At 42.7% G+C, this 27,364-nt stretch overlaps 1 protein-coding gene across 2 annotated transcripts in view; it reads right to left on the bottom strand.

Moving 5' to 3' along the window:
• The window catches only part of UNC5C (unc-5 netrin receptor C), a gene marked incomplete at both ends in the record, with an annotated part of 264,769 nt that overhangs the window by 225,964 nt on the left and 11,441 nt on the right, over positions 1–27,364 (bottom strand). The gene's annotated exons all lie outside the window — the stretch shown is intronic.

Raw genomic sequence — 27,364 nt, 5'->3', positions numbered from 1 at the left:
TCTTTCTGTATTTTTTTTTACCTAATCCTCTTCTTTGGCTTTCTACTTTTACAATGCAAGTACACTTTCAGGTCTCTGATTGCAAAAAACCCCCAACTAACCAACCAACCCTGTTAGCACTTCCCCTCACCACGAACTACAGACCTCTCTTCTCCATGTCTCGCTCCTGAGCTTGTTGGGAACACAGTGCATATAGGAGCTCAGAAACTAAAACAGTCGAAACGAGGTTAGAGGATGAGGTCAGGTGGAGAAATCCCCATTGCAACTCAACGCAGCTCGTTTTCATTACAGTGAAGTGGTGCTAAAAATAGGTCTGAGTACGAAGCATTGTCAGTACCAAGACTCCTATCACTGCTAACCCTGGAAATTAGTTTATGAATTTTCCCAGTGCAGACAGAGCCTTAAAAACACACTTCTGTGATCTTCTTTGGAGAAAAAAAAAGAAAGAAAAGGAAAAAAGAAAAAAAGAGACCATGTCAAATACTTATAGAGCCATGAATCTGTTTACCTGAAGGGCAGGTAAGATAAACAAGTATGCCATATATCAAAATGTATTCTGGAATGGAAGAATCTACTGTTCTTTGCACGCTATCCAGCTTGCATCCATGAATTCTTTTATAAGACTACACTGAAATTTTCATTAAGCATTTGGGGATTTAAGGAATCATTTGTGTGTATTAAAATCAATATTAACTTGTATTGTTCACTGGCAAGTCACTCTAATAGCATTATACAAAATGTTTTCAACCATACTGAATGAGTGATGATGGTATAAACCAGTTTTGAGGAAACTTTGATTGCATTAAGTGCAGAGTTGTTATTTTATTCTTAAACAGTCTTTACCAGGATCAAAGGGATATAATTGAAATATGTTGCAATGATTTCAAACGCTGATGGCTCCTGACATATGATTTTACAAACATGCAGACAGAAATTAGGATAGCACAGGTTATTACAGCTACAAATAAACTTTTAAGCAATTTAGAAATACATTAAAGGAAGGCAGAACACTCAGAGGACCGAGCAGCTGACTCTCACGGCTTCTGATGAATAGGTAATGATGGATAGTGCAGCACAGCAAGAGCATGCTTGCTGCCAGGCAGACCACCGGGTCTGGAAAAGCCAACCGTCTCCCCACCCCGAATCATTAAAGATAAGACCTGTAAAGCCAGGATCCTGCCTGCATTGCACAGCCACAAAACTCCCAGGGAACTTTTGGGTTTTGACCACCAGCTTCTGTGGTTGTCAAAGCGTTTCACCCCTGCCTTGCCGAGCCCTGGGCCTGAGTGGGTTTCCTCCCAGGATGGGATGGTGGTCCACACATGTGTCCCTAAAGCTTCTGAACACTGAGTCTTGCTCTACTGTGCGTAATCCGTGTGACATTTAGCACGAGCGCAAGCTGGGGCCTCCTGCCCTAACAGAGGGACAGCGAGGCTTCCCCTGCCTTGCGGTGGAAAGGGAAGACTCAACTGCGTCCTTTAGGGATGCAAAGCCTTGAGCATTTGCTAGTATTGCATTGAAAGCATACTATCAACATGGTGCCAATGACGAAACTCTATTTTCACTGCAGTAGGATGTAAATTTCTTTCTAAATTTGTGCATTCCTTGTTATTGTATGTGTGTGTGTGTGTGTCTATATATATAAATATATTTATATATATATATAAAACCTCCAAGAACATCTGAAATGAGCAGAAGAGATGAGTGTCTTTCTCTACACGCTGACCAGGGGCTGACACACCACCCCTACAGAGCCCCATCAGGAGCCACCCTAAGCACCCTCCTCCGCTTTCAGGTCTTCCCTTCTGGGCTAGCCGGTCAACAGGGATGCTAAGTAACCTCCGCCCAACGCTCCTCTACACTGTTCTCCAACATGGTCCTTTATGCCTTCTTAGCGTATGAAAACAACTTACAAAAACTGTATTATTTTTGATGGAGTCACACTTTGCGTGCTATACAAATAGGCATTTTGTTTAAAAATAAAAATAAATAAAAGAAGATGATTTCCAGGGGTTAGAGTTTTTTATACTAGTTTATGGTATATGCTGCTGAGATATGTATTATACATAAAATTAATGACAGGTTGTTTCACTTTGGTATTAAATCTAGGTTTCTCTGAGTTCGTCCTCAAAGGAATAAATAAAACTCCCTCCCCAAATTATTAACAAATAATATATACTGTGGCCAGATTTTCAAATTGCTCTAAATCACACAGTAACATTGATTTGAATGTGGTTACAGCAGTTTACATCACTGCAAGACCTGACTGAAATGAATATTTCACGTAGGTTAGTAATACTGGTACAGGCTGTTCCCATTTGTTTATTTAATAGCCAAAGTTAAGTGTAAATTTGCAAATAATAAATGTGTTAATGACTATATGCACATGCTTCTATCAAAACCTCTAACGAGGCCTGAAGCACAATAATAAACAGGCAACAAAGCTGAATATTCAAGCCAGCACGTAAGAGCAGACATCTTCCCACACTCACCCACAAACGCAGATGCTTCCAGAGAATGCAGAGCCAGGCAGGTGGGGAGAAAGGGCAGGTTCGGGGGGACCGTACAGACGACTGTGTGTTTGGGGAGCACCATACCCTCCCACCTCGGCAGTTTTCTTGGGGTTCAGCACTGGCTGCCGTAGGGGTAGAGAGGTTGGCATTGGGGCAGCTGCCTCGGGTTAAATCATGCATCGTTTTACACTAAATATGGGACAGGATGAAAAAGACATATATATTTACACTATCCATATAGCTATAGCTTCAAAATACCATTCTGATATTACTTGTGTGGGAAGACTTCTCAAAGCCCTGTTACCTGTAAAAAACAAAGCTCCCAACATCGCAACCACAAAATCCCAATTGCACAGAGAGGCAGTAATCCTTGCAACCTTTCCAGTTAAGCAAAATTTTATCTCATTATTAGAAAATTAAATCAAAGCATGTACTTATGCTTAAGTGGACAGCAAGGGATGGTGTAGAACTCATTCCTGCTCCGCCGTCCCCAAATTCAGTGCATCAGTCAAGCGGTCGCATCCACGCTCCCAGGTGTTGCTAGCCCCACAAATTACTGCATTTCTCAAATCATAAAGAAAGGACCTGGAGTTTTTCAGTTGTTGTGGCTATGTTAGTACCTTAACTTCTTTTAGAAAGTGACAAGATATACCACAGAATGTGAAATATAAAAGGAATAACTGTCCGAGTTGCCTTTTTTACTGTTAAAGATTACTAGAAATTCCAATTAAAACATCCGCGTGTGTGAATCCAAAGCGTACATGCAAAAATAACACAATCAAAACTTCAGTCATTACTGTCTCCTCCAGGTTTTTACAGTCTCTGATTCACTGAATGCAAGGAATTGATAGCAACAGTCGCAATCTTACTTTTAATTGCTACGGAAGGAGTTTCATGGGGATTTAGTAGAAGCATTAAGATGCTTTAAATGTTTAAAATGCTTCTCAATACTAAAGCTTCCTTAGAAGGCCAGCAACGCAACTGAATATTTTTCAAAGCAACGGCTGCATAAAATTACATTCCCCCCCCCCGCCCGCCCCGCCCCAGCCCAAGCGCCCAAGCCCCAGGGCGGGCCACTAGAGGGCGCCCTCACCGCGGCGTGGCGGCGCGCGCCTCCGCCCCGCTCCCCTCCGGCGCTGGGGGCCGAGCACCGCCGGTGGGGCTTCACGGGAGAGAAATCCCTAACTGCCGCCGTTTGGGGGTTTGGGGTTTTTTATTATTATTTACGTAGGTACCGCCGGTGCTCTGCGTGTTCTGTTCTCTCTTCTCCCCTTCCCAGCGTGAAAATTTGGTCCGGCAGCGATTCGTACCCGAAGTTTGCAATCGGGAGGATTTTGCTGAAATGGTATCGCACAACTTTGTAGCCGCGTAACGGCGACAACCTCAACAACGAATGACAAATAACCGCTTTCAGAAAGATGTTAAAATCCCCGGTACGTTAGCAGAATCAAGTCAGTTTGCCCCGAACTTGATGTAATGTACTCTGAGACCAGCCTTAGCATTTTCATAACTCAATTTGCCTCTGCTCTGACAGAGACGTATAGTATTGATATGCAGAGAAGAAAAGCGGTTGTGTTGGTGTCAGGGACAATTAAGGTCTGTGCTCCCGTGCCCATTAGCTGAGTGATTCGGAGCTGCTGGAAAGGTTTAGTCATTCCTGGGGGGGATAAAGGACATGGATACTCTGTCTGGGGATATTGATTGAGAAGGACACAAACAGTAGCTAGGGTACTTTTTTCGGTGACACAGAAGTTAATGATTTAGTGATTCATACAAGAAAAGCTGCCTTGCCACCTTTGGTAATTGTTTGCATTGCAGATAGTGCCACATGAAGTGACCTTGTCAAATTAGCAGGAGCCCAGAGCATCGTACAGCAGGTAACTCACTGGCAAATTACGGAGGTGAGTTTATCAATAAGTGAATACACCTCACCCCACCCCCCCCAGAGTAGTTCAGTGCTGGATCTCTGTTCTGCTCATCCCATCCCTTGGTGAAAGATCCAAGGCAGCCCAACTCTGACTTTCTAACAGACAAGACGACTAAATCCCTCTCCCCTTCTTTTTCTCTACAAACATGGAATACAAAAGCAAAATTAAGAGACAAAACCTGAGAGCAATCCTTCTCGGGATCAACAGGAGAAGCCAGAGAAGGGAAACTGCCTCACTGCTGGGGAACCGCAATGCTGTAGCAGAGCGCAGTTGCTCCCCAGTTTGCTTGCAAGCCGCAAGCACAGCAAAGCAAATGCAAATGCAAACGTGAACCGAGCTCTCAGAAAGAGTAAGAAATGGGCTCAGCTGCAGGATTACAGGCCCCGAGAGACTGTTAATGGGCTAGAGAGACTGTCACCTGCAGGCTACTGTTCAGCTCAAAGTTTTCACCAGATGACGGCTTGCTGGTGGTCTGCCTGGAATAAGCTGGTGCCTTCCTATCTGCCTTAAAACCAGCTCTTCTAATTCACGCTAACTTTGTTATTCTGTCTGGTTTATGCCTTCTTCTTACCTACACTGGGATTATTTTTTTTTTTTACATTTCATGCCTATCTAGTAAATTCGAAAAACATTGGTGTGGAGAGGACACTTTTTGAAGCAGTGCCATTTAACGTTGCTCAATAAGGCCAATGGCCTGTGTATTCAAAAGCACAGCTCTTGGTGCTAATACAAGAAAAAGTATGTGAAAGCTTTTGTTCTCCCTGTTTAGAAACAGCTGGGTTTTGCCACTGGATGTGTAATGTGTTTCCCATCACATGGTAAAACTCTACACAGGGCAAAGCAGAGTAGCTTTACAAGAAGTGTGGCTGAGCATCTTCCCCCCACCTTGCCCTGGGGGGGGGAAAATTACAATTTGATATTAACACATCCACAGGGATTTGTAGCTTTTCCATTAAAGTGTTCAACATGAACAATATATTTCATGGTCGCCATGTTTTTAACAGACTTTTGTGATGGAACGGCCCTGTTCTCCTTGAAGCTAATGGAAGATTCACTGTTTAGATCAACTGCATTGATGACGTCCTGAAATATATACGTATATCAGACCACATTCCTTCCCAGCACCCACCGCACCTCCCTCTGAAATACAGTAATTTATGAAGATGTCTAAGTAACAAGCTAGAGTGAGACTCAAACATTTTTCCTAAATGCTTCTAATTATTTGCACTTAACTTGCTGGTGTGACTCCAGTTTCATTTCAGTGGCATTATACCTGTGCAAAACTAAAGTACCATTGGAGGTAAATCAGGCCCAAGACTTTTAAAGTCCCATCCTGGTTTCATGAAGGATTAATTAAGGTACCTGAGGAGCACGGGGTACTCAATCTCTTCCTTTTTCTTAACCCTAATTAAAGAAAATCTTCTAGCTAAAAGCAGAATTTCTTTGATGTGGATTACTCATAGCCTCTCCCCTCCCCTCCCCTCCCCTCGAAAATGTAGTGTTAAGCACGTAAATCATACTGAACATTACCAATCTAAAGGGAAGTGACAGATGACTGTGGCTGCCATTAAATGTTTATTGCATCCCTGCCATGTAATGCAATTAGGTGGCAAGGAACATGTAATGTGTATTGCTCTGGTGGGAGAATGGAGAAATTATTGGATTTTCTCTCTTAATCTATTTATATCTTGCAGTGGGGGCATTAGGTAGATTAAGGTAGGGACAGTGCCCCCATTCAGTATGCTAAGTAGTGTTTGTCACTCATTGCATTATACAGCAATAACAGCTGTAACAGTCTCGCACGTTGCAATTATACCAAATCAGAGGGAAAACGGCTGAAGAAGTCTTCTGCTACCAAAGCACTCTCTTAGTACCTGTTTTTAAGTGCTTCTTATAGAGAGATCTGGACAGGCTGGATCGATGGGCCGAAGCCAACTGTACAAGGTTCAACAAGGTTAGCCTTAGTCCTGCACTGGGGTCACAACAACCCCATGCAGCGCTACAGGCTTGGGGAAGAGTGGCTGGAGAGCTGCCTGGCAGAAAAGGACCTGGGGGTGTTGGTCAACAGCTGGCTGAATGTGAGCCAGCAGTGTGCCCAGGTGGCCAAGAAGGCCAAGAGCATCCTGGCTTGTATCAGAAATTGTGTGGCCAGCAGGACCAGGGAGGTGAATAGTCCCCCTGTACTTGGCACTGGTGAGGCTGCACCTCAAGTACTGTGTTCAGTTTTGGGCCCCTCACTACAGGAAGGACATTGAGGTGCTGGAGCGTGTCCAAAGAAGGGCAAGGAAGCTGGTGGTGGGTCTAGAGCACAAGCCTTACGAGGAGCGGCTGAGGGAGCTGGGGTTGTTTAGCCTGGAGAGAAGGAAGCTGAGGGGAGACCTTATTACTCTCTACAACTACCTGAAAGGAGGTTGTAGCAAGGTGGGGGTTGGTCTCTTCAGCCAAGTAACAAGTGATAGGAGAAGAGGAAACAGCCTCAAGTTGTGCCAGGGGAGGTTTAGGTTGGATATTAGGAAAAACTTCTTTACTGAAAGGGTAGTCAGGCACTGGAACAGGCTGCCCAGGCAAGTGGTGGAGTCCCCGTCCCTGGAGGTATTTAAAAGATGGGTAGATGTGGTGCTTACGGACATGGTTTAGTGGTGGACTTGGCAGTGTTAGGTTAACAGTTGGACTCCATGACCTTAAAGGTCCTGTCTAACCTAAATGATTCTATGATTCTCTCAAATAAGGGGCAAAATCCTCAAAAAAAAAAAAAAAAAAAAAAAACAAAAAAAAACACTAACTGGTTATTCATTTCTAAGGACTGGTGCTACAAGAGTATCAACCTGTGTGATGTGTTGCTTTAAGAAAATACCACTGTGCTCCTTCAACAGTGCTTTATAGGCAGGTAGTTCTTCAGCCTCTGCTGAGGCTGAAAGCTTCAAAGCTTAACGAACTCAGCTTCACAGTAGCTTCTGGAGGTCAGCAAGTTAAAAAGGATCTTCATGGTTAAAGTGGGGACATAAAGCCATTAGAGGGTACAGGTACAAAATAACAAATGAATGGACAAGCGAGCAGGATTCAACACGCTGTTCCAGCTTTGCTGTTGATGCACGCCCTTCGTCATTCAAAAATTAGACCTCGTTATCTCTGCAAAACTCCAGCTCAGACCTATATTCTTCTCAAGCACTTCTACCTGAATTTGCAGTCCAGCTTCTGCAGCAGGCTCTGCTGGGGCAGAGGGGTGCTTACATGGCTATGGCTTCAGCCACACCGTAGCCCCGGGACCATATCCTGCTCTGTGGTGGCCCAATCCTTGCAGTCTCAAAGGCTCAGTATTAATCTGTCAGCAGGTGGTTTTTCCAAAAGTTAATTAATCCTTTGAACATCTGATCTCAAAACCGTCCTCACAATTTTGCTAACTCAGGCTTCCTCGGCAGATTTCTAGGGTTTCCTGACTGGAACCTAGCGATGGTTGCTAACGACAAGCTAAGTGGCCAGCTGTGCCTCCTTAATACAACCTCACGTAATTGCTGCTCTAACATCCTTCTCCTCCAGCCCTTGCGTTCGTTCGCCTGAGGTAATGGATAGGTAGCCCTAGAAACCAACGGCCTTTGTTCACGCACAGATAGATTTAACATGGTCAGGAGCAATATACGGCTTCTCTGCGACATCCTACTGATGCACTTTCACTCTACACTGTAGCAGCACCATTAAAACTGTATCTTTTTCAGAGGGTTAACTCAGCACTGACTCCCTATGTCTGAGCACTGGGCTTAGCCCAGCCCAGCCCCCAGTGCCTACGTGGTTTTCCTGAGCCCATGTCGCCTCACTTTTGGTCTGCACACGCAGAGCGTGTCTGGGATTTCTGAAGCCCCGTCCCACTGCTCTTCGCGCTGCAATAAGCTCTGCTGGTCTGCTGTAGTTTCCTAGAAAACTGTGGGAGGATGTAGCCATCTGCCTGGGCACATGGCAGAAGGCACTGGAAGACGACTCCTCCCTACGTGACAGCCTGCATCCTCTATAAACACATACTAGAAGAAATGAAACTGAACCCCTATGCAAAGCCATGGATGCCAACCCAGCATCATGGTACAAACAGTATAATTTATGCCATTAACTGCTTCGAGCAGCTTTATCTTCAGCCCTGCCACTCTAACCTCCTCATCTCACCCAGCCCCTTGCACAAGTCACTGTGCTGCAGCCACAGCCACCACTAGCACCCAACAGCCCTGAATCTTCTCAAAAGGGTGCGTGGCTTTGCATTTGGTGACAGAATTTGCAGCCCTGCTAGCACTGAACGTGGCAGCAACTCACACGTGGAAGGACTCACGCTGCTGTTCTCACCGATCGCTGGTGCTTGGGGTAACGCTTTGAGCTGCTGCCACCTCCTTCAGTACAAAAAGCCAAGCAGTAGAGAAAAGCCTATGCAAAGAAAGTTGCATGTCACTCCGTCTTTGTCAGGTGGGCTGGCAGCACTGTATTGCTCTTCTTGCGGCTGCCATATGTGATATTTCAGGGGGATTAAAGACACTCCACTTTAGTAACAGATCTAGGCCAGAAACTCAGAAAACAATTCTCACTGCTCAGCCCGAGGAATTTGAGAGCCATGGCTAAACTGAGCTTCAACTCAAAATTCTCATTTATACATTAACAAACTATCAGGAGCAAAGACCTTCCATGGGGCCTTCTGCACCTCTGCAAGATTATAGGATCATAAGGGTGGAAAGCTCCTCTCCTGTGGGTGGGCAATTACCAGGTGAGACCCTAAGTGCCCAGCAAAGTCTGAACCGTTCTGCTGCTTTCCAAGGGTTTTGTGGCAATTCAGTTTTCATGCCTTTTCTTCTGTCAGGCGAAATATTTGAATTGCTCTGTCTGATGACGGGATGTATATTCACAGTGAAAATCCCAGTCCTTCCCACAGTGTTATTTTTACATTGAGCATAGGAACGCTAAAAGTTTCTGACTGACACCTTTTCATTAAAGGGAGAAAAAACTGCACATATCTATCAAATCTCTAGATGTAATAATGTAATATGATTATTGCTAAAAATAAGATCAATTTATGTTACAAAAATCAATTCTAGCAATTTCCACTGCTAGATATATTGCTTTTACGCCCTTTTGTGTACAGTACTTCAACTAACTGAAAACTGACACTCAAAAGTTCTCATATGAACAGCTTAGCTTTTCAAGAAACTAATGTAAAAAAAAAAAAAAAAAGGTATTTTCTCAAGCTATTAAATGGACCAAATGGAGCCCTCCTGCAAAGACTGCAATATAAAGTCAGTAGAGCTGCAGTTGTTTACACTCAAGGAGAAGCTGTCCATGCAGAAAGGCTCGGTCTCCTTGTATTTCCTAGGGCTACAGTAATTTGATGGCAGATAACTGATCTGTAAGCTCTACAGGCAAACCATCTATTCTCTTGAATTAAGACAAAGGAAACTCATTCTGTCTGCCTCTCAAATTTGGGAGATTAATAGTATTATGAAGGGAAGATTTTATTACTACATGTAAATCAGGCTTGGAAAACCGAAGAGTGGAATAATATTTCATCCTCCTACAGAGCCAGTTGAACACCACTTTGCAAATTGGCAAGTCATTGCATTTTGATATTTTTTTGGTACTGCAGAGCATCTGCAAACCAGTCATCCTATCTGATAATCTTTTTGGTATTTGATAATATGGTACTAAAGGCACAAGTGAACAAAAGGCAGACAGGGAATTATTTGTGAATTATACAATATCGGTATTCAGTAATTAAGCCTTAGAATTAGTTGGGAGAGGAGAGTATTAGACTTCAAAATTGCTCTACTGAGTACAATATTTGTCTTCAATGTCAAACACATTTATTCAACTGAATCATGCAGATCCGCTTCCAAGCTTTGAGACTTTATGCCTACTGAAGGGCTTGAAAATGACTGACTCCAGCTGAAGACGAAAGCATTTACCATGCCCTCACAGCTGAATTCCCAACCCCTTTTTATTCCCAGACTTCAGCAGCCAGGCAGGACTGCAAGAATTAAATCCCTATTCTTTATGTACAGGAATATCCTGGTTTATATAATCTCATGTAAGAAATATTTATTTCCCTGACTCCTTGTTTGACAGTAGGCTTCTGTAGGTAAATGCTTACTGCATATTCAATCTTGTTTCTACTGAAGCCAGTTTATAAAAATCCCACTAACTTCACGTAGAGCTGTCAGTACACGTTTGTCACAGACCTCTAAAATCAGTGATTTACACCTTATAAAGGAGGTATCCATTAGAGTATAGATTTAACTGAAAATAAAAGAAATTATGGGCAACAAAGAGAGGAATTTCATTGTGAAACTGATGCAAGGGACTATAAAACATCTGGAAGATGTTAGCGACTGCATTGGCTGTAATCACAGAGCCTGCTATCTATGCCCTGAGAGCTGATTCTCCTTGACTTAAAGGGGGAAGAAAAAGTCAAGTGAGATAGCGGATGTGTTGTTACTCAGTGTAAGCTGGCACTCCTCATGCAAGCACTGATAAAATACCAGAGGGAGGCTCTGGCTCTGCTAGTTCTCCAAAGGGGAGGCAGACAGCCTAAGCTCCTTTCCGCCAGGTCTGAGCGTCACCCCTGACAGTCACTCAAGAAACACGGCGTGCGCTCAATCCCAATACGTCGGGCGCTGCACAGCCTCCCACCGCTTATCACCCCTGTGGATGCTTTGAGGAGCGAGGAACCGCCCTCTCCTTCTGACTTACCCTCTTTCTCCACCCCCACACTCCCCGCGTTCGAAAAGAAAAGCTTTTTGTGAAGTCTCACACATTTTACGATTTTATTTTTTTTTCTCCCTTAGAGAGATTTAAAATGCTCACACATTTTTCTCTAAATAAGTATTTGCAATTATAAAAGAGCAGTGTACATTCAGGTAAAATGCCTAGCATGATGGTAGAAGTAGAATGAGATGGAAGAAATCATTACAGCTGGAGCAGAAGAGCACACTAACATGTTTGAGTTGCTTTTGTCTCTCCTTTCCTCCAATTTTCCCCTGTGCCCTCAGGGGTACAAATTCAAGGGAGCTGAAAATCGGCACTCCCCATCCTGTTCTGCAAGGCAAACTGCGCTCTGCCATTGAAATGGATGCTTTGGTTGTGGGATTTTTTTTAGAAGTAGAAGTGCATTGTGAAAAAGTCCTGTAGAGGGCTGGTTCACTTCTAGCTTCACATTGGTGTTCCCTGAACTCAGCGGGTAAAGTCCCGTCCCTGCCGACGTTAACGGAGGTCTTTCCACTGGCTGCTGTGGAAGCAGGGTTTGACCCCTGCCGCGTCCTTCCTCCCCTTCGCGCCATCACTCCTGCTTCAGATACCAGCCCCACTTCACAAAACTTCTCAACTCTACCTGCGCCAGGCTACTGATGTTCCTTTCAACTTGTTTCATAAGAAAAATCTGCCTTTTATGTGCAGTGTAAGTCAAAGGTGATAACAGAGCTGTTCAGATTTATGTTTCCCGAAACCCAGTAACTCAAACGCGTATTTCGAAATAACCACAGTCATTCTGATTGGCGCTGAAAAATGGCAGCAAGAAGATAAAGTAGTGGCAAAAAATGAATCATCGCGGTCTTCTTTACAAGTTATATACCACCTTATTTCTTTCTTAGTTTTATTTACAATCCAATCTGAATATTATTCAGCTGTGTTAGCTCTTTGCCAGTATTCACGGAATTATTTTCATGGAAAATTTTTATGTACACTTTACTCCCAAACTCTTTGTGCTGGCAATATACCATTTCACCTGGCAAGGCATACAAGATATTAAGAGCCATTCCTGCTTTCTAGCGCTAGAAGATAGTAAATCGTAAGTATGCTGCTGACACCCCTCTGATACGCAATACATTTTTAATACAAATTTTCAGACAATTGATCAATCACACCACAACTCAACGGACTTTAAGAATTCACAAATAATTTCAATACTACCTTATCCAGATGCTGAAAAATAGTGGTGAGAATGACCGAAAGAGTCACAGAAATTAAAACTAGTGACATACTGACAAATATGCTAATCCGCATTAACACTTCTGTTTGCTCTGGGAGATAAAAAGCATTACAACTAATGACAGCATCAACCTTATCAACAACGTCCAGAGAAGCAACAAAATATTTGGATAGCTGTTGGGACAGCTTCTGAAAATAGTCTGCAGAATTCAGCCAGAAACTTTCAAAAAAAGGTTGCTGGGGGTGGGGTTTTTTGGGAGATAGGCTGGTCTCCTGACTTGCAGGACCACCGCCAGAGACAAACGTGCTGCTCTGTCAGGACCATCCTTCAAAATCATGTGCAGAAACAAAACATGACAATGAAAAGCATGCAAATTAACTGAAGGTTTTAGAAACTTCAAAAAGATTCAAATTTAATTCCAGAATATTTGGAAGAAGTGTGGGAAGGAAGAAGCTGGGGAATGAGCAGAGATTAACTTTTGAGAATTGTTTCACGTAGTCATAGAAGAAGAAGAAATTGGAAGGAAAGGCTGAGGCTATACTAGAGTGAATTTAACATGCTTGAACATATTTCTGCTTTCATTTGTGTTATGCTCGGGGAATAGTGAGAACAGACAGCTACAATGGGTATTATTTAAATACGAAGCAGAGAGCAAATCCTGGTGGCATGTCTTTTAAAAAGGAAGGAAAAATGCCAGTTCTCAATTACATGTTTTCATTGGTCAAGTTTACGTACAAAATAGTTTACACAACACCCCAGCATTGCCTGCACGTATTTCTGTAGTCAGAGAGCAAGCCAACAGCAGAACTATTTTGGCTGGGAGGCTCAAAATGACTGGAGAGCTCTGCCTCCCAGGTCCGGCTTCCATCCCACCCTTCACTGACCCAAACTTGCCAACGAAGCCTTGAGTATCAGCACGCATACATGAGTATCAGCACGCATACATGAAGAATTGCCTAAACATTTAAAAAGTAGCTTTTTTTTTTTTTTTCTTGTTGTTGGGGTTGATGCCAAGAAAACTGGCAAGGATTGGATTAGTTAAAGTACATATGCAAACGTAACTAATATAATGGCTGCAAGAGATTAAGGCAGCCAAACTTTCTGGTATATAACTGGGAAGGGATGCTTCTCCCCTCATTCTCCCAACAGCTCCCCTCCCAACAAGAAAGGCTAGAATAGAATAGAATGGTTCAGTTGGAAGGGACCTACAACGATCATCTTGTCCAACTGCCTGAACACTTCAGGGCTGACCAAAAGTTGAAGCAAATTATTAAGGGCATTGTCCAAATGCCTCTTAAACACTGACGGGCTTGGGGCATCGACCACCTCCCTAGGAAGCCTGTTCCAGTGTTTGACCACCCTCTCGGTATGTTCTGGAGACTCAGGTTGTCTGAAGGCATCGTTTAGTATTTCGCGCTGCGAACCAGTACCAGGTATGGACTGTTGTTCCCCACAACAGACACCCTGAGTGTTCTGCTGCATCTTTTCCATACCTTCCCTTGAAACAACACAGCTGCACTTGTCAGGAACATTTTTAAACGTTTTTGTCCTTATCCATCAAGATGCAGCACTCTTGTAGGCTTAAAAAGAAAAAAAAAAAAATAAAAAAAAAAAAAAACAGAGTTTCTAGGACTGCAAGGCACATGTAACTCCTATATCATTAGCCCCTAGTGGAAGCCTTTAAATAAGGATCAATGGGAAATGGGCACTCCCCGCACATCGTATCCAATGGACAGCAATGAGAAAACATTGCTCCTCGCTACATCATGTGTCTATGTCGCAGCGTGCATCTATGAAATTTCAGTCCACAGTTCTTCTCCAGAGTACACCTACATTTTCTTAACTTCTCATAATGCCCACATAAATGGCGCTAATACATTCCAAAGAACATAAACCCACCATTTTGCCACCGAGACATGGCTTTACAGTATGAGAAAAGCTAGAAAGCATTAGGCAGTTTTCACTCTAGAAAGCTGCTGCTGTCCCTATACTTGAGTTTCAATATGTTATTAACATGCAATTGACTGACTAATCTAGCACTTCAAAACATTCCACAGAAAGACAAAGACTGTTATGGACAGCACAGTATCTCCATGTCACCAAAAGTGGGCAGCTGTATTAGATACATGATTCCAGTTCCCCAGCTCAAGCATTTGTTCTACCATGTATAAATTAAGTGAAGCAGATTTAGTTGCAGTATGAAGTACTGCACCATATATTAATTGACTGAAGCAGATTTATTACGTGCTAGACAGACAGACAGATTTGAAGACAGCCTTTTAAGACAATAGAAGTATGTGTAATAATCCCAATATCAAGGCAAGATTTAGAGTGGTAAACTATATAATAAAATATATTCAAGAACAGAACAAAATCTTAAAGTCTTTTTCCTACCCTGTGCAAATGAATGACATTTCTGAATTTAACTCATACCTATACAAAGGACCTATACAAAATCTCACTGACACTGAATTCCTACTAGAATGTTTTAAGCAAGACATAAGTAGTATGTAAGTCACTCTTCACCCATTAAAAATTACAATATTACACCAAAGAGAACAGAATGTCCTTAGGACAATATAAAAAACTGCAACTCCATTTTCCCCTATTTTTATCAGCAGTTTAAATTCTTCAATAATCTGACCTTGAACGTAACAAGTCAAGTAAAAGGCAGTCCTGACCGTTTTAACCCTAACAATGTTTTGCACAGGGACAGAATAAGAGTGCCTCTCTGTGTCGAAGTCCTAGTCAGGCTACTTGAAGGGCAGCCAGATGGTGGACAGCCCAAGGAGAGTGCAACTCTATCATTCTTCTCCTGCTTTCATTTTGTACAGTACTTACTACAGCATTTGGAAGAAATAATCTAATATCCATAGGTTATATAGCTTCCTGATTGAGGAGGGGGAGAGGAAAAAAAGGAAGGAAGGAAGACAAATCTTCCTGTGCCAGGTAAAACCAATACCAAAGAAGTAACCAGCAAAAAAAGGCATATAAGTTGTTGTGAAATACTTTGCTTCAGTTATTTTTGAACTATATGTTCAGAGAAGACCACAGGATAAACTTCAGTGGGAAACCCCTGCCTAGTTGTTTGCACACGAGCAGCAGAAATACACCATGTGCCAAAACCCCCAACTGTATCTTGGCCAAAAGCAAGCCCTGTTTCTCCAGCTATCAGTTTCAGAAGTGACTAGCACAGGCCATCCCTGCAGTGCAAATCACAACACCCTAACTCACTTTACAATGCCACCGAGAACTAACCCTCCATGTCTGAACAGCCAAGTAAAGCTGTGCACCGCACCAATAGAGTACTGCCTTTGCTACAGACCAGGGATTTTTGTTTTGCCTGACCTTCTGTAGAAGGTGTGGGGCTCAGCTGGCCTCCCACAGCATGTCATGCAGCTTCTTACAGTGAAGGCATGAAGCATTACCTGCTACAGCAGTGCCGGTCACCAGTACCTGGGGCAGTGCCTACAGGATTCGCTCATCAGGGTGTCCTGGAGGCTGTGCATAACACCCGAGTGGAAGGCTTCATCTTCACACATGAAGCCTGCAAAATGCCACGCAGAGGAAAGGAGAGGAAGAGGGGGATGATGGAGCTCATGCATGGGCAGGGATGCTTTTGAGAGAAACACATGGAGGTTTAATCATAGCCAGAAAGCCAGGGATACTTTAAAGGCTACTGCAACGGAGTCCCGTTTTGTAGCTCATAATGATTTGGATGAAAGTTGAACTCTTGCTCCTCACTTCCAAAGAGCAAGGGTTTTTTTGGCCACTTGTCCAAAATATGTTGCCTTCTTGGCTGTAGGTGTAGGGAGTCCATTTTCTTTTGAGACCAGTCAAATGAGTGCAAGTGCTTAGGACATATCTACCCAGGCTTTAACCCTGCCTTCTGAACTGGTGGGGAACATGGTTTGCCTCTTAAAGCATACTTGGTACCAGTACTGCTGTACCCCAGCGGTATTCTGCGCAGCAAATCACCATTTCTGGGATTCAGACACCCATTTGGACCCAAAGGTATTTAACAAAGATATTCTCAAATTCAACAGCAGGCAGAAGTAGCCTGAAGAAGTCACCAGCTCCACCTTGTCCAGAGAAGCCCTCAGTATCAAAGGCAAGATAAAAACAGCCAGCCTTGTAACACAGGCCATCACTTCTTAACTTCCACAAAGCAATAAATGCCAAAATACAGGTAAGAGTTTCTGAATGTTAATGGATTCCCAGACTGATGGGAAGTGCTGGGTGGGAGGACCCAGTGGAGCCAGGAATAAGGTGCAGCCCATCCAGAGAGCAGGCCCCAGGCTTTTGGAAATGGTTAATGATTTTGTCCAACTCCACCATGGGACAGTTAAAGCATAATGCCTGCTGGAGAAGCCCCAGAAACTGCTTTAGGAGGAGCACCCTTAGGTCAGTAGCTATTTTTTCCCCTTTGAGTTATGTTATCCCATATGTTATCATAAATCAGTCACCTTGGCAATCTGCAGAAGCCAGGCAGAGGGCTAGGCAGCAACATCTGTGGCAAAGGCCTCGTAACAGCTTTTATTTTACTGATAGACACATCATCAGCACTCAGCACAGACATTTGGCAAGTGCACTCACCTGCAAGCACGCAGAGGCTGGCGTGGGCAGTTCAGGGGCAAAGAAAGCTGAGTCACCAGGACCACAAACACTCCCCGGCGGCCAAATGTCTCCTCTGACTGCTACGTGCTCCTACCTTTGCCTGGTGCTGCGAGGTACTGACAGCTAAAACCAGCTTTGTTTGCACTCATTTCTATTGCCAGCTGGATTGTGCAAGAGCATTTTTAGACAGCTCGGCACCCTCTCTCCTACCCCCCAGCCTGGCCACCAAAGCCATTGCTTACTGCACGCTCTCTCTCAAGCATGCTCCCGGGAAGAAAAAATAGTCATTTCTGGAGCACATACTACATTTCCAAAGGACTGATTAATCCCAACTCTCTCTCTTCAGTTTTGCATCCACTGATCCATCTTTTTGTCTCTCCGTTTATCCAGTTCTCTCAGTCTTTTTTTCAGTGTCTTCTGAACAAAACTGGGAGCATCTGCCTTCTTGGAACTGTACTGCCTGGAAATGTACCTGGAGATAGCGTATATAATTGTGCTTACTCCTTATATTCTTACTAGAGTGCCAGGGTCCAAATAGTTCTTGGCATCCTTTAACCCTAAATGCTCGCTTGATCAATAAATAAGAGTTCAGTAGCTTAGCTGAAGTAGAAACTAAATATAAGCAGCCATCAAAGTGTCTTTAACTTTCAAATATATAAATCTACTGATGTACTCATATCTCAAAACTACAAAGAAGTTTAACCAAAATGTTCAATCAAAAGAAAAATAAGAAAACCTTTATTGCTTGTGTTATTTATACATGAAAATGAAAGGTGACATGCCTGCCTGTCCCTCTTCAATTCACTTACATCCTGCAATGCATTTTAGACATACTGTTCAGGTAATCCTGCAGTTTTCTTACAGTATCTCAGAAGGTTACTCCAGCTGTTTTCTGGGGGTGCTCTCACCCAGGGAGACCCAAGCAATGGATTTTCTTGATACATCTTCCAAAGGAGGAAATAAAGAGAGCCTAAAGTACTGCAAATCTCTGTCCTCCAATGCAGACATAATTTCATAAACACCAGAGCCTGAACAGTCATTACTCAAAATCCAAACCAGTAATAGAACATGTAGTATGACTTAAAAAATACAAAAAGGAGAATTTGATGTGTGCCTGTTTCATGAGCTGAGAAATGCAGCAACATCTAGCCCCCAGTTTCATGACAGCTAATAAAAGTGCAAGAGCCAAGCTAAAGACCACTTCTGTGTTTTGGGATGTCTCTCTTTACAGCCTGATTTTGTAGTACTCTGAAGGAGACTGGAGCTCCAGAACGGGAAGCAAAGCCATTCAACCTCTGGGCGCAGGCAAAGTCTTGACCCGCTACGTGACGCCCCTCCTGCAACTCCAGACCAGCATCTCTAGCCCATTCCACCCTCTTCGAATACAGCTGGTGCCTGACACAAGGGCAAAGCGAGGGCACTCCTCTTGAGTAACGGCACCAAGACCCTGAGGGACTTCCAGCTGTGCAGATTTGAAGCATGCAGCACTGCAGTGCGGCTCCTTCATGTGAAACCCAGCACAGCCGCCCACCCGCGCGCAGCCCCCACAGGGCACGGGGACAGTGGTAGAGCTCCATCCCCTCACCTTCACTGCTAAAATGGTCTCAGAAATGCTCTGGGAAGACTGTCTATCTGGTGGGGAGAAAAGGAGGCTTTTACGAGGGCAGCAAGTAATAGAAAAGCCATGTGAGGGGTGTCATTACAGTCACACAAACTCGCGCACTTAGGCGAGGAGGCTGGAGAAAACCACGTGGCAAGGAGGGAACCAGGGCGGGCTAGTCCTCAGAGGCACAGGCAAAGCGGGACCAACGGCTCTGCGGGACAGGGCTCCTCCAGCTGGGGTTTTGCAGCCAGACACTGTTCTCACTGCAGGTCCATGGAGCCAAAAATCAGGATTAGGAGCCCCACTCCTAATTTTGCCTGTACCAGCAGCTTGCTGACCACCTGATGAGGACTATCGGCAAAGACGAGGTGGGCCAGCAGCAGTTAGACTGGTCACAAATCAGACTGTGGTGTAAAAACCCAGCACCCACTTCCTATGTTCTCCATCGCCTTTTGATGGAAACAAGCAACACCAGCCATTTTCATACCACAAATTACTTCCATGTTTTCTGTGAGCCCACCAGAGGGGAATTCCTGTGTCTGCTCACTCCCCAGTGCTGCCTCCCGCTCCTCTGGTTTCCATCTAAAAATGGATATAATTATACTTGCCTCTCTCCATTATATTTTTCCTACTGCAAATAAAAATGAGCAACATTCGCTCAAAGGCTTCTGAGCTTCTGATGAGCATGATCTGAGCTTTCACTATGCAAAGGCATCCTTTCTCGGGGGCATTAGCTTTGTACTTCATAGCCAAGATGGCCTTCGTTAATTTAAATGGTACAAAAAGAAAATATGTTTAAGAAAATAATGTGGAATGCAATAATACAGTGAAAATTCTTCCCAAATTTTATTATGAATAGTTTTTTAAGTTAGTGGATAATTTTTTAATCCAACGTATCATGTTTAATGTTCTACCAAGCCAAATCCATAGATACCCCCAGCTCTTTACATTTCTTCCTCTGTTAGCATAACATACTGGGTCAAGTGTGACTACTGTTTATTTTAACTTTGCAAAATTGATCCCAGCTTCATATTTTTGGGAAAGATTGGTCCATTTTGGTACATTTCCAGAATAAATCCTGCCTGTTCTTTTAAAGTGGGATAGACTCTTGACATACCACCATTGTGACTGTGGAAGGCATTTCTGGCACATGTAACGAGAGATTGACTTCCCTGCTTGTTTTCATAGGGATAAATGTGTGGCACCATTAGGCAGGAAAACAAAGTATTCCCAAAAAATCTCTGCTAAGCACATTTTGGAGTTAATGGGTTAGTACAGATACATCATGCTCTCTTTCTGTGCTAAGATGTATTCGATTCCATGAAATTCACTTGCTCCCACATAATTTAAACCGCCAGAATGGAACATTGTATTTTCCCTTTTCTGCACATGTAAAAAGACCAGGCAATCTTGCCAAGGTTAACTATACAATCTTGTTAGGCTTCTATAGATTTCATTAATGCCTCATAAAAGAGAATCAATAAAACTCCTTGCATGCCGATATAAAAAATGACCTTTCGATTTACTCTTTAAGATACAAAAAAAAGAAACTTAATCAATAGACATCATCAAAACTTCTCTGATGAGAGCTCCTGCAATGGGGAGTTTAGATGAAGAATTCTTCAGAGGAATTATGTTCCTGCTCTGAACTCCTTCCTAAGGGACTGTTCCTGATCCTATTGGGAAACTTTGGTGGGACTACTCATTTTAGGCCACAACCTTGCAAAGCTGCATATTAGAGGCATGGGATTACCCTCACACTGAAACATGGACGCTTGCAGAAGTGTCGTCACACTTCAAAGGTTAACAGGACTGCTCACGAGAGAAAGGATTTTTACAGAACTGTGCCTTTACTCCCATTTATGCTTTAAATTTTCCTTTGACATTTTTCCACAGTTATGAAACCCCAGAATGCTTAAATTGACTTTGTTCGTTGCTTTTATGTAATTTACAGCTTAGCGTACCCAGCAAGGACACCAAAATGACACCTATCTCAGCATCCCCACAGGAGAGTCACTGATAACAAATGGCTCTGCCCTGGCAGCAGCGTTAGCACTCGAAAACATGGGCCTCATCCGTGGCCTTTTCACTGAGACTTTCCTCTATTTTGCTCCAAATTCCTCACTCAGACAGCTTGTGGGATCCCACTGTACGCTGCCTTTGGTTTTACAGTTTCCTCTTGCATTCAAAGATAATAATGACCCTCTGATATCTTTTTTAGTGGCTAGATGGACCAATTCAGAAAATTGTTCTGAGTGCTCTCCTCCCACTTCTGCAACATTTTTCACATGGATAAGGAACAGCCTCACATAAAAAAACCAAACCAAACCACAACAGCAACATCAAGAGATAACCTGGTGGTAATATTAATTTTTTTGTCTTGTTTTTGAAGTACCTCTGTTATTTAATATGCCTCACAGCCACAATATCATAGATAGTTCATCTAGATAATGATATATTATCTAATAATTTATTATTATTATAAAATATAAATAAACAATAATTTATTAAAAAAAAACCCAAAACTTAAATTGATGTGACTTTTCTTTTGATTTTCAAGGAGTCTTCCTCCCTGCTTGCCTCAACTCATACCGAATCATCTTCCAGGCTGAACTGAGGATCCTGAGGTCTTTCCCAAAGCAGCATTTGCCTCTTCAAACATTTCTCTGGCATTTCTTTATGGGCACCTGCTTCTGATAATTCCCGGCCTGTCTCCTAAGCGTTTCCCCTGGTTTATGTCAGGGCCACGTTCAGTCCACTCGATTGCAAACAACTGCCGGTGAGAGACGACTGCACGGCCCCTCGCGGTCATTAGGCAGGACCAGGCTGCGTTGTGCGTGCTGGCGTCCTAACAAAACGGAGCGGTTTCTTCATCACCGTCTTCCCTTTCTTCCCTCAAGAAGCATCACGCATGACATGCTTTGATAACCTTTAAATAGACCACCTGCACGCGTTTGCGTCTGTCTTGTGGTTTTGAAGTGTCTAGTAAATACATACTACTCTGCTCCCCAAAAGATATTTTTTATTTAGCCGGGGGAATCAAAACACTGCCTTTCTCCAGCCTCGAATCCCACAGATATAAGTCTGTTACCATCCCAAGTTTTCATGCAAGAGAAAAGAATGTTTAGTCTATACCTTGTGTTTATAAACATGTATTTCAGGGGAAAGAGGATGCTTTAACTTCTTTATAAGTGCAGTATTTGCCTTACCACCCAGGAAAATAAAAATAAATACTGTAGTGTATTCAAAACTTTTAATTCTCCAAAGAAATGTATTTTTTCCACTGTTACTAATTAATATTTGAAACTGTTAATCCTAACAGGCTGATTTTTGTATGTTTGTTTTAATTTTCCATTGCCTACTTTGAGAGAAGACAATGAGGAAAATCAAGTTTTATTTTTGTTTTTGTAAATATCCTCTAAGATGATCAAAAGTGACCAGTCATTGCCATAGCCAGAAAGACAGCCTCAACAGTACAGAGACCTGCTGAGAAAAGTTCATCTCAGGTTTTGATCAGAAGCAGGGTGATGTTCTCAGAACAAACTGCAGAGAGCAGAGGCAACGTGAACATGCAGCCTTTTCATTTTAATTACTAAGTCTTTGAAGAGGCTTTGCATCAGTGGGGTGGTGGGTGGCTGCAAAAACTTCCAAAGAAAATTTGTGTTTTAAAGAAGAAAAAGCCTAAACCAACTTGTAGTCATAAAACAGCATTTTACCCAATAATTGCCATTCTAGATGCCTATCTTTTCTTTAGGCTCTCTTAAATGGGACAAGATCTTGTAAAGATACAAACATTTTCCTCTTCATTTTAGTGGCTAAGAATCTCTTAACACCGGGATCGCTCTCTGATGTACTTTGCAGTGTCTGCTCCTTTCTTTCCATTTTTTTAAAAGCGTTCTTAGAGTCATGGAAATTTTTTCTGTCCAAACAGACCAGATAGAAATCTCTCCACTGTGAATACAGTCTTACAGAAACGGTAACTGTTAACAGCCCTCAGCTGGTGCGGAACTGAGGCACTCACTGGGCTCGGGGAAGTTGTGTTGGTTTACACAAAATGAGAGGCTCAGCTGCAAACACATTTTGTGAAGGCCGGCTCTTCCACTTAGAAAGTTCACCTATCCAAGCATAATCGGAAGTTTCAAAACCTAGAGCCTGTGGGCTGAAATTTATTAGGAACAGATGGAGCTAAGTGGCATACACAATTTACCTGTGCACCTAAATACAGTTACATATATTTATAAGCATAAATAAACCAGCTGGTATCCATTTCCTCGCTAATGAAAACACCTCTGGCCTTCTTGAATTCCAGACCTACGTTGCTACAACTACTTGGTTTTCATACACACAAGTCATACCTGGTGGCCCTCGAGTCATGAAAACTCGGTGTTGCACAAATTCTTGTTAGTAATTTTGGCTCCTATAGGAAGACTCATGCTGCTGATTAGGTAATGGCAGCAGCTGAAATCTAAAGGTCACATCACCTAATAGGAAACAACTCAGCATTTGATAAACAACCCAGAGCACAAGCCAGAAGAACTGAATTTTGAAGGTAGGGCTATTGTCAGGTAAGCTCTTTACCCTTGCAGGTAAGTGCATCCTCCCAAATAATATTTCATGGCCAGTAAGACATTTCCTTGGCAAGAGACTTGCATGAGCCTTTAAGCTGGGTTTGTGGGAAGGAAACACGTAGGCTTACATAAGCTATTTCAGTCCAGAAATTCCTTGTGGTTAGGTAATTATATATACTAATAACTTCCCAATGACAGTGTCTGGATGCAGCCTGCACATACACATAACAAAGCAATTTAATACTGTTCATGCGCTGCAATGTTTTCAAGCAATGGCTCACACTTCAATGCAAGTTCTCATACTACAGAAAACTAAGAATCAGGACTTCAGCTTTCCAAAATCAAAATACTGCATTCAGGACCCCTGTGATCTCTCTAGAGACAACGACCTGCTGCATATTTTATAGTAACACCTTTGCAAATCATAGCTATGTATTCCTAGGTGCCCATAGGATGTTGATAGGGACACTTGATACTGATCGCAAGATGATGACACCACGTGTTATTATACTGATCAAAATATATTGATGTATCTTAAAATACTGACTGTCTAAAAGCAAAGCAAAGTTAGATGAAATCTGACCGTTAAAAAGATTTTTTTTTTTTTTAAGGACTCCCTTAAGCAAAACCTTCCCTGGTACATTTATTTTCTAATATGCACAAGTCATAATAAATAGGCCAGTACGTATTTATTTTTCGGATGCCATTTCAGAAAACAAGCAATACAACAGTTTTTACCTTGCATTGTGGGTAAGAGTTACTTTGCTCAAGCAAACTAAACTTCAGTAGCTGACAAAAAGTAATAGTGTTTTAAGATTAATTTTGACCTTGCAGACCATGTGGCAAATACAATTCCCCACTAACGTACTTCCATGGAAGTCCTAAAGTCCACGGCTGAAAACAAGGAACTTTGACAAGAGCAACCAGACTATCTTTCTTTCGATGTACATAGAGAAGAAACAGAAAAAGAAGCAAGTGCCCTAGGGAGTCCTTACATTTTTTTAGTCAAATAAGAACCCTTTTCATAACTTCGGAGTCAGAAATGCATTTGTATAAGCCCACCAAATTCCAAAATGCCTAGATATTGTTAACAGCAGAAACCTTGGGAAAATCATGTTAAAGTCAGACATATCACTGAGAGCTGACACAATCAGAGCATCCCAAAAGTTTTCCCTGATACAGGCTTTTGCTTGCATAAATGACGGTTTGCAATCATTTATTGTCCTTAACTAACTGCAGAAAACATTAATAGCAGCTTAGTGTGCCAGTTATACCACGGATCTTCATCTGCCTCCTACAAAAAGAACTCTGCTGAGCCACTTAAACTGCTTTTCCCCTGCTCTGGTGTGGGTCCTTCCCACAGGCTGCAGTCCCTCAAGGTAAACCTGCTCCAGCCTGGGCTCTCCAGGGGCTGCAGGGGGATCTCAGCTCCAGCACCTGGAGCACCACCTCCTCCTCCTCCTAGGGGCCACCCCTGCAGAACCCCACTGCCAATGCCTGGGCACCTGCACCCAGTGCAGGGGAGCAGCCGAGACCCTGCCGTTTCCATCCATCCTGTGCCCAGGGGCTGCCTTTGCACGGACACGCACCTTGGGGAGCTGGACACATCCGCAGGCTTTGTTCATCCCCTCAGGGAGGTACGAAAGAAAATCTCCTGGAACATTTCCCAACGTTATCACCTACCTGATAACAATTTTTAGTTGTGCCTTTTATTTTGGGGGGTGGTGTCCTATGCTTGAGAGGCTCATGGCTCAGAGGAGACAGCATTCATGAAGGAGCCTGGCATGGTTTTGGAGACTAATAATTTCTTCAGAGAGCACAATGGCCAAACCATTTGAAAAATTATGTCAACTTTAATGAGGGACTTCAACTGCAGAACAAGGGTAAAAAATCCCCAAAGTGAACATTTTTCAAATTTGTCTTTCAAAATAGTACTTTGGTTACTTTATTTCTTATTTTATTTTAGAGGTTAAAGAACATTCTCAAGTAAACAAAAATTGCAAAATGTTTTGTTTTACACAACTGTTTTTCAAGGTCTTTGTTTGGGGCAGGGGAAAATGACTTGAGGGATGATTATAAATCTTTTCCCGAAATTTCAAGGCCTTCCGCAGAACTGGGCAAACTACACGCACAGTCCTAACTCACAAAGACAGTTTAGTAGCCTCATGCAACCTCAAATATTCTGCAGTAGACAGACTATCAGTCTCCTTTTCCTCTTTCTATTTCAATACAGGCTCAAAGCCTTCCCAGAAAGAGGGGGCCCAGCACGTAACAGAGTCTCATAGGTCCCCCTGTACTCCACTACAAACCTGGCTCCTGCTCACCTTTGTTTTTCACAGCCCTTTGGGCACCTGAATTAGCTGCCTAACCAGCTGCTTTCAACGGTTTTATGCACGTGTTTCAGGCTTAGTATGCAATATACAGACATCTAGACAGATAAAAATAGTAAATCTTTGAGAAGGACAGAGAGTATTGGCACTGCAATGCCTTTTCCAGTGAAAAATATTCATGGCTGTATTAGAGCAATTGTCCCATGCCAACATGAACAGTGTCATTTTCTTAGCTCCAGCATTATTCAATTACATAATCCTCCCAGCTCATGACCGTGTATATATTTACTTTTTTATAATCAAATACAATAATGATTTTTTAATAACTTTCCAGCAAAGCAGTGCAAGAGATTAGGAAAGAACATACGAGAAAAGGCACTTTTGGCCTATGTTTTATCCTTAAAACCCAAAAGTGGATTCAGTATTAAAATTAAAGCACTCCAAGTATATTGTGAAATGTTTACAGCTGTTATTACTGCCTGATTTATGTGTGCTAGAGACCAGATTATTCAGACTGGTTTCACAAGCAATATGTTAGTAAACAGGATTTTGTTTGGCAATTATATTAAACGTGTCCATATAAGCTTGGAATTAATTACAAACAGTATTTTACTGTACTTGATAAAAGCGCTAAGCAGCAAGAACTAATGATGGCAAAAAGGTCTTCTCTCATTTTCAATACAGCTTTCCATGTGAAAATCTGTCAACATGAAAAAGTTACTGCTTGTAATTAAAACCAGGCTTTAGTTCAGTAATATGTTTACATGTTATGTTCCAGAAGGGGAAAAAAAACACAATTGAATTACTCTCCTTAAACCCCGTGGTTCGCAAACACACGATCTGCTCTGGGCATGCTACTGATATCAACTCCTTCAGCCTGGGAAGACAAAAAATTCAAGTTCAGCCTCACGACACATTCAAGAGTTTTGCACTACTAACGCAGTTTGTCAAGAGTTTAAGTGAGCCCTCCAGATGCGTTCGCAGGATTTTTGCAGTGGGTATGTCTACCCACATCAGGCATTTAAACTCTACTCCTGTCAGTACTTGTACAAGGTTTCACTAATGGACAGATAATAGCAAAGAGGAGGCGGAGGAGGTTACAGTAATACTTCACCGTACTTGGGAGCACGTCAGTAAGCGACTAATTACCCCTCTGTTTCCAGCTCTCACATTAACTTACTAAGCGACGCTTTGCCCGTCTCCACAACGGCTTTATAGCACAAGATCTACTTTCAAAGCAGACTTCCAAGTGGCTTTTCAGAATTAGACCGGTTGCCAAACCGTGCTTCAGTGGGTCCCAAGACCGCAGTACTAGGACCTCAGTCTGCCGGTTGCTTTTGAAGCTGAGTAACAAGTTCATCACCTGTCACACTTCTCTTTATCAAGCATGCACCATTTTTTCACCCTCAACACTTCTCAACCCTCTTTTTGACACACTGAGATGGGTAGATGCTATTTGCTGTGCCAACAGTTAACTAGAATGTAAGGCCATAGGCATACAAACTTTCTTGTCAAGTTTAAATGTTTTCACACTGCTGTAAAGAGACATATTTCCTAAACGGCCAGCAAATAAGCTTTTTTTTTTTTTTCCCCCCATGGCAACCCAGTGCTCCACATGACAAAGCATCTTACTGACTTCAGTAGAAACTTTTCTTGAACAAGGTCATAATGTATTTAATGATAAAGAACCAAGCAGATAAGCAGCTCTGTGGTTATCCGGTGTTACAGAAGCTTGTACACTAGATTTGCTAATCTAGCTTTAATTCAGAAGCCTGACGCTCTCTGCTTCTCTTGTAACCATTTTTGTTTCTTGTTAATGCAACCAGATGGTAACTTCAGTTTGATTACAATTCTCCC

The sequence above is a fragment of the Platalea leucorodia genome (genome assembly GCF_965183815.1).
Source record: "Platalea leucorodia genome assembly, chromosome: 6".
Taxonomy (NCBI): domain Eukaryota; kingdom Metazoa; phylum Chordata; class Aves; order Pelecaniformes; family Threskiornithidae; genus Platalea; species Platalea leucorodia.
Note: the sequence above shows the minus strand (reverse complement) of the source record. Positions and strands in the feature narration are given on the sequence as shown.